This window comes from Haemaphysalis longicornis, unplaced genomic scaffold (genome assembly GCF_048455015.1).
Source record: "Haemaphysalis longicornis isolate Haplotype H1 unplaced genomic scaffold, Haemaphysalis longicornis Haplotype H1 scaffold_1, whole genome shotgun sequence".
Lineage (NCBI taxonomy): Eukaryota > Metazoa > Arthropoda > Arachnida > Ixodida > Ixodidae > Haemaphysalis > Haemaphysalis longicornis.
Genome location: NW_027526203.1, coordinates 309,155,489 through 309,162,394, shown reverse-complemented (window position 1 = coordinate 309,162,394; position 6,906 = coordinate 309,155,489).

Genomic DNA, 6,906 nt, shown 5'->3' with positions numbered 1-6,906 from the left:
ATCGCTCCCTCTCTCTATTTCCGTGTGTTTGTGTGGGGGTTACTTACTGAGCGTAACGGACGCGAGAAGCAGTGAAGGGTGTGACTGATTGTTCAATAAGATAACTCACTTGTAAAATTACAAGCAGTTTGTAACGCTGATCAAATATTCTTCAATAAACCTACACGAAACTTTAAACAATCGGTAAAGGAATGGATGCGCATAAAGCACAACAATAGTTTAAACTCATTGTACAGAAAATCATTTGAGGTTGAGGGCCTACTTTACGAGATTTAAACATCATGAGGTTGCCCAGCCCTGATAGGAATACGCTGTGGGAGAATTGAACGTCGCCATCATGCCCTGGCGCCAGTAGCGTGCCACCTGTATAAGCACTGCAGAGGAAGCGTTGAATGACTTGAATAATTGAACGACTACCCGGCGAGCCCCACGCATTAGTACACTGGAGCCCGAACGTACCGATGACGCACAGTCCGGAAAGCTGGATAATGCCGGAGCCTGGTGCATAGCTTTTCTCCGCGTCTTCAGCATATGGTATTGCAATGGCGCCAGGAAAGCTCGGTGGAGTAGCCATTGGCATAGGGTGTACCACGCCTTCGATGTACTAAATGAGGTTTCCAGCCTTCTGCTGTGCACATAAGAGCTACTCCGAGTGGACTTTTCGCACAGCGAAACGGCCTTGTTGGCGTCCTGGTAACGCACACGGATCCCGTTTCGGTGAATTGTGTTCAAATCCAATATAATCCCCAATATGTCGGTTCAGTGTTTCTTTACAGTGGCGGCCATTTTTTTTTGGACCCGACAACAACTGCAAATACAATGAAGTCCGGGACAGTGTCACATTACCACAAGGTTGCGCATTCTCGCGGAGGTGTATTGCACACTGCTTCATAAAACGACTAATGAACTCCATAATTATGATCTGACGAAAAGTAAATAAATAAATAATTCAATAATTCAAACAATAAATAAAGTCTCCTGTAGTTACAGTTTACGTGAGCACAGTGAAGTGGTCGTCGCTCAAAGTTTAATGCTCAAACACTAGAAGAGTCGACCGCCCAAGAAATTGCGCGCGTGTCTGAAGCCGCCGAAGAGTCTGGAGCCTGTGCGCGGGCTCTGAAAAAATGAAGCTCACACTAATGCATAATACTTGAAGGTAGCGAAGCTATACGCAACAGTACCGTATTTCCTCTTTTTATCCTCACGGCGTTGTTTAAGCCTCCGAGCTGTATACGAGGGACCACAGCTGGATGTTCGTCTTCCTCTATCGCACACGGTTCTGCGCCGCACAGGGCTTCGTGGCCTTCCTTAGTGGCGCGTGCTTATCGCTGTGACGGCGGCCTCCTCGCCTTCCTCCGCCACGTCCGGCGCACGGCTGCCGCGCACATCTCCTTTCCCTCCTCGCCTATCTCTCCCGTCTCCACGTTAGTATATCTCATCATTTCCGGGCCGCTGCGCCGCGCCGGGCGCTTTGGGAAGGGGCTATGGTTTGACCTCTAGCGCTCAAGGGCAAAACTGGTCACCCCGCGAAGGCTTCCCGAGGTAGCGTAGTGTAGCTTGCGCTACAATAGTGAACGAACACCGAAGAACAAAAAGCGCTGAGAGGAAAGAACTAACCATAGTATAGCGGACTAAAGGCGGACGGCGATGGCAGCACGCGCCGTGGACATGGCGTATTTTTGTGAGACGTGGTTCACCGCGCAGATGTTTACATGTCCAGCATCTGTGATCAGCCATGGCAGAAGAGACGAGGTACCGCGCCGTTGCAAGGACAGGGCAGTAGATGTAGGAAGAAAACACTGCAGAAGATAAGTAGTCAAGCTTGCTGAAAGCGAAAGAGACGCTAAGCGTGTTGAACGCCGTTGTGAGGGACCGCTGTTGGATAAGTGTGAAACATCACTAAAAGAGATCTAGAAGTTGGAATTTATCCCGAGTGATGCGCACACGTTAAACAGAACATGCAAGATCCCTTTGACCCGCTTAATGGCACAAATGTACCAAATGAGACGCGCTTGCGCGCCTAGTGCGATTCTCCATTACATCCTCCTATAATTATTTCCTTTTCTCCATTTTGTCGTTGTAAGTCAGCGTCCTCATCTCCGCGGGTTAGCATCCTGTTTCGCCTGTAAGCGGTGAGCCCCCTACTCCCCTTCTGCTAGTCTCCTCTCCTGACCACTGTTTTGCTCTTCACGTTTTTTGACCTCAGCAGTATAATAATAATAATAATAATAATAATAATAATAATAATAATAATAATAATAATAATAATAATAATAATAATAATAATAATAATAATAATAATAATAATAATAATAATAATAATAATCAATCAACCTTTATTTTCGGGGCCCAGGAACTGGAGTTGGGGTATGTTGTGAGTGTATGTGAGGACTGGGGTGGAATCACGTGGCACGCTGTTGCCGATGCAGATGAGATATGAGGGGTTGGTCCAGAGTGTAAAGTGAGCTTGCTGGGTAGCGTCGTGCATTTGTGCTCCTTTCTTGCTTGTTTTGGGATAACCCCATGCAGTATGAGGGGCGTTAAGGTCGCCAAGAAGGACTAGGCGGTGATGTTTAGTCGTAGTTTCAACTTCCTGAAGGATAGAATTGATAGAAGTTCGCTTTCCGGCCGCGGTGGCCGCTTTTCTGATGGAGGCGAAAAGCAAAAACGCCCGTGTGTACGAGATTTCGGCGCACGTTAAAGATCCCCAGGTGGTCAAAATTAATCCGCAGCACTCCACTATGGCGCGCCTCATCGCCTGCGTTGCGTCGGCGCGTTAAACCCTACAATCAGTCAATTGATAGATGCCAGGTAGTGCTGCCGGCAACTTCTGGAACATCATTGCAGAACTAATCCCAGCCACCCAGAACAGGCCGAACGCATCGTCGACTAAGTAAAAACCATCCCCGTCTTCCAAGGCAGCTACTTCACAGGCCACCCCAAAATGGAAAGAAAATAATGTGGAAATGGTAAGAATCTGCGGCATTGAGTCAATTTGGTACAGAACTAAATGAGGCAGTGGAGATTATCTTTGATGATATTGTATCAGGAAGTTCACTGCTGTCGACAGAAGGGCGTCCCATTGCCCGCAAGCATCAGGGCAATAAAAATAAGAGAAGTAGTCAGGGGGTAGAGGCTTCAATATCTTATGATTGACACCACTGGGGAAGACGAGAGGCCGGGGGGACGTCGGACGACGACGGGGAAGCTATGGAGGAGTGCAACCTCCGAATGTCCTGTGCAGCTGAGTGAACTGTCTGAATTCTCCAGTGAGGATTCCTGGTGTCACGTCAACAATTTGATGCAAACGTGAGTGTTGTTGCGGCACAAGCTAGATTGCTGTAAAATTTACCCGCCGTGGTGGCTCAGTGGCTCAGGCGTTGCGCTGCTGATCCCACGGACGCGTGTCGAAACGACGAAAAAATTATGAGTCCAGTTCAACGAGTTAAGTTTTCCCTACTACTGAAGGTTCTTGACGATTTGGACACCGTCGAAAAAACCGGGAAGAATGCACATTTGAGGTGGGATGGATGGTTTAAAGCCATATATGTGGATGTCGAAAGCGCAATGCCCAGATTCCAGCGGAGCAACATGTGGCATGATCAGGGTTTGAGAACCGTGTATAGTTGAGAGGTCAGGGCAAGACAATGCCGTGCGTGTTGATTGATAAGCTGATGCTAGTGTGAGTGTAGAGATCTATTGCTTGTGCTGGCTTGGTCTTAGTGAGAAAGGCAATTGGATTAGTGCGTGTGGGTGAATCTTCGAGAGGAATGAGGAGGAGAACGGCGGAAGCTGTGGCTAGTGCATGGGCGCTACCAATCAGGTAGTGGCGGGGGGGGGGGGGGGGGTGTTGGCGGAGAGAGTAGCCCGGGACTATTGTGGTTGTATGTGTCAGGCCGTGAGTTCTCTTCCTGCGTAGGCGGGGGCGCATTTAAGGCTTAATTATCGTATTTACTCGATTGTAGCGGGAGTTCTTTTTGCTAATTTCGGCTACCTGAAGTCGACCCTCGCGCTACAATCGAATACCGATCTAGTTGCCTAAAAAGTGCAATGATGCACCAAATTCTCATCGATGGCTACACTTTTGGCCATCTCGCGATCTATGTTGGCAACATGTGCAAGAGCCATTTCTATCCACTGCTAGCCAACACCGGTTCTCTTCGTTTTCGCGTCGTAGTGAGTGGAGGCCTCGGTGGTTCTCGTTGCCCTGAAGTGTTACGATCCCTTGCGATGGCAACGTGTCCGGCCCAGTACGACGCCCGCTTCAAAAGAAGCACTATTGTGATGGACGAAGAAATCGGCAATTCAGCTGCTGTCCGATGACTTGACGAAACGAATCGACCACCCGCTATTCGCAGGTGGTCGATTCGTTTCGCGTTTCGCGAACGCGCCTTCACGAGCGAACCCGAACAAAAAGGTTTCCGTGGGCCTCGCCACAGCCGCCACGTCGAATTAGAGAAGCATGTTGCTGATTTTGTCACATAACAGGGCAACCGCCTCGTGGCGGACAGTGCTGAACTGATACAGCTCAAAGCAAATGATGTCTCTCGGCAGATGGACATCCCGCGAACGAAGTTTCAGGCGTCACATGTGGGCGTCTAGTCACAGTGTTTGAAAAATAAATGTGCTGTTTCATGCATCCCAGGGCCTCACGTGAGTACTGCAGCGGTTGTTTCTTTATTTTATTTTTTTATTTTGCATGTCGCGACAAAGTCAGCCCTCGTGTTACTTTCGCGGTTTAATTTTTTCTTTCACAATGCAATGAAAAGTCACCCCTCACGTTACAATTGCGGTCGCGTTGCAATCGAGTAAATACCGTAGTTGATTTGTTAATGCATGACTGCTTCTAAAACGGAAGTTGAACTGCGGTGTGAAGTTGGACGTGGTAGGTATGTCTGAGTAGTCTGACAGTGATGCAGGTGGTCCCCACGTAATCTCGGACAGCTAGCGCAAGAGCGCTTCACGCTAACTGGAAATGCTGAGTCACATACCGAAACAGTGCACATATCCGCCAGAGGGACTGTCAAAAAAATTAAAAGCTGTGCGCTGCATGCTACGGATACAGGGGTTGTTTCATTGCTTGATCGCTTCTTTCACGGCTGAGCCGGTGAAAGGGTGTACGGTATGAACGTGGCCCCTGGCATGATGCGGCGCGGTTCGTTTTTGTAGTTCGTGTAATGATTCCCCACGCCGAGAATTAGAGCACTTCATTAAGGCGTATGTGCGGGCAGTGACCCTTCGACGACTATGTGGTGATAATCGCGGTATCAAAGTAGGGTTAGCCACATTACGATTCCTCGGCGCCTTCGCCAACCGGTAAGAGGACGTGCGACGATATTTTACTTGCGCAACATCGTCATTTATACCTGCCCCTGCGTGCGGCTGTGCAGTAGGTTTCACCTTGGCTTTGTTAGCTGGCCCGCCGCCTTAATCTCGTATGCCCGTCTGCACCAGAGCCTATATTTTCGAAATGTTAACCCGTCATACACCAGGCCATGAGCGTTAAAAATTGGCCTGGCTAATGAGCCAAGCAATAAACGATAAAACAACACTTATACATGGGCTTACTAACAGCCAATACTTCCCTTTGAAAAATTTATTTTAGCCTGATGCGCTACGAATATACACGCAAGAAGGGACGTAGGAAGAACAATTCGCGTGACTTTTTTTTTTTTTTCATTTGAAGATACGCCAGTCATTTTTGGCCCAGAGGTAATGACTCAGCACTAGGACATTTTTCTCCAAGCAGTGAAATGCTTTATGTATCCCCAGTCTCTAACAGCGCAAAGCTTTATAGGCGAAATGCGCCTCAGAGTTTGAGGGCCGGATAACATTTTGTTGCGCGGGGTGTTGCCTCACTACCACTGAGCTAGACTAACAGGAGCATTTTTCTGAATGGCGGGAAAAAAACCTGTCCCTTAAGACATCGGGTCCCCACTTGCCTTTTCGGGGTCTATTTGCTTTGCAAATAACGCTATTTTTTCCAAAATAAAATCTATTTCCAGTAAGCGCCGTACGTTTTAAATTGCCAAGAATTGCATATCGAAAGCGATTATAATTATGTATAAGACGCCATTTTGTCGCAGATTGTGGTAACGTGGTTCTGCTCTAGATGTCGATCTCTACGCGCAACGAGCACAGAAAGCCAGCGAACTCCTCCGTTTATGCATAGTTGTGAGAACCGAAATACATTAGCTCGTTTTTATCTATTGACTAGAATAGACAGTGCAACGTCGTCTCTTAATAATAAATACTAATAATAGTCTTTATTTCCATCAATACAAGGGATGGAGGAGGTGGGAGTAAAAGCGAAAAAAAGAAAAAAATCGCTTGACGGAGCTCCCACCACCCTTATAGCTGGCAGCGACAGCAAACCGCAATAGAGGGCAAATTGACATTGTACTACGGTTTGCGTAGTGAAAACAAAAAAAAAAAAAGAGAAGACATGACATGCTTCTACACTCTGCGGAGTAAAAAAAAAGAAAAGAAATGACATTAAACTACGCTTTGCGTATTGAAAAAAAAATGACATTCCACTGCGCTCTGCGTAGTGGACTAAAAAAAGCAATAAAACAAACAAAACCATACGCGCAAACAATTCAAGACTACACATTATCAAATTCATAACACGAATCAAGCTTTTTTTTTTTTGTCAGACATACATTCAAAGTTACACAGCACTGATGTCAATATTAACAATGAACCATACATTTTTATGTAGAACGTGGATTGTGGACAATATAACTGCGTAAAAATGACAGTGAAAAATTATCAATATTGATACCCTCATCAGTGAGTGTGTTTAATATTGCGGGTATTTGGTGTGATAAAAGTTAAGAATTATAGTTTGTATAAACGGGGGGTAATGCCGAATGGGGTTTGTGGCGCTGTGGATATGGATTTTTG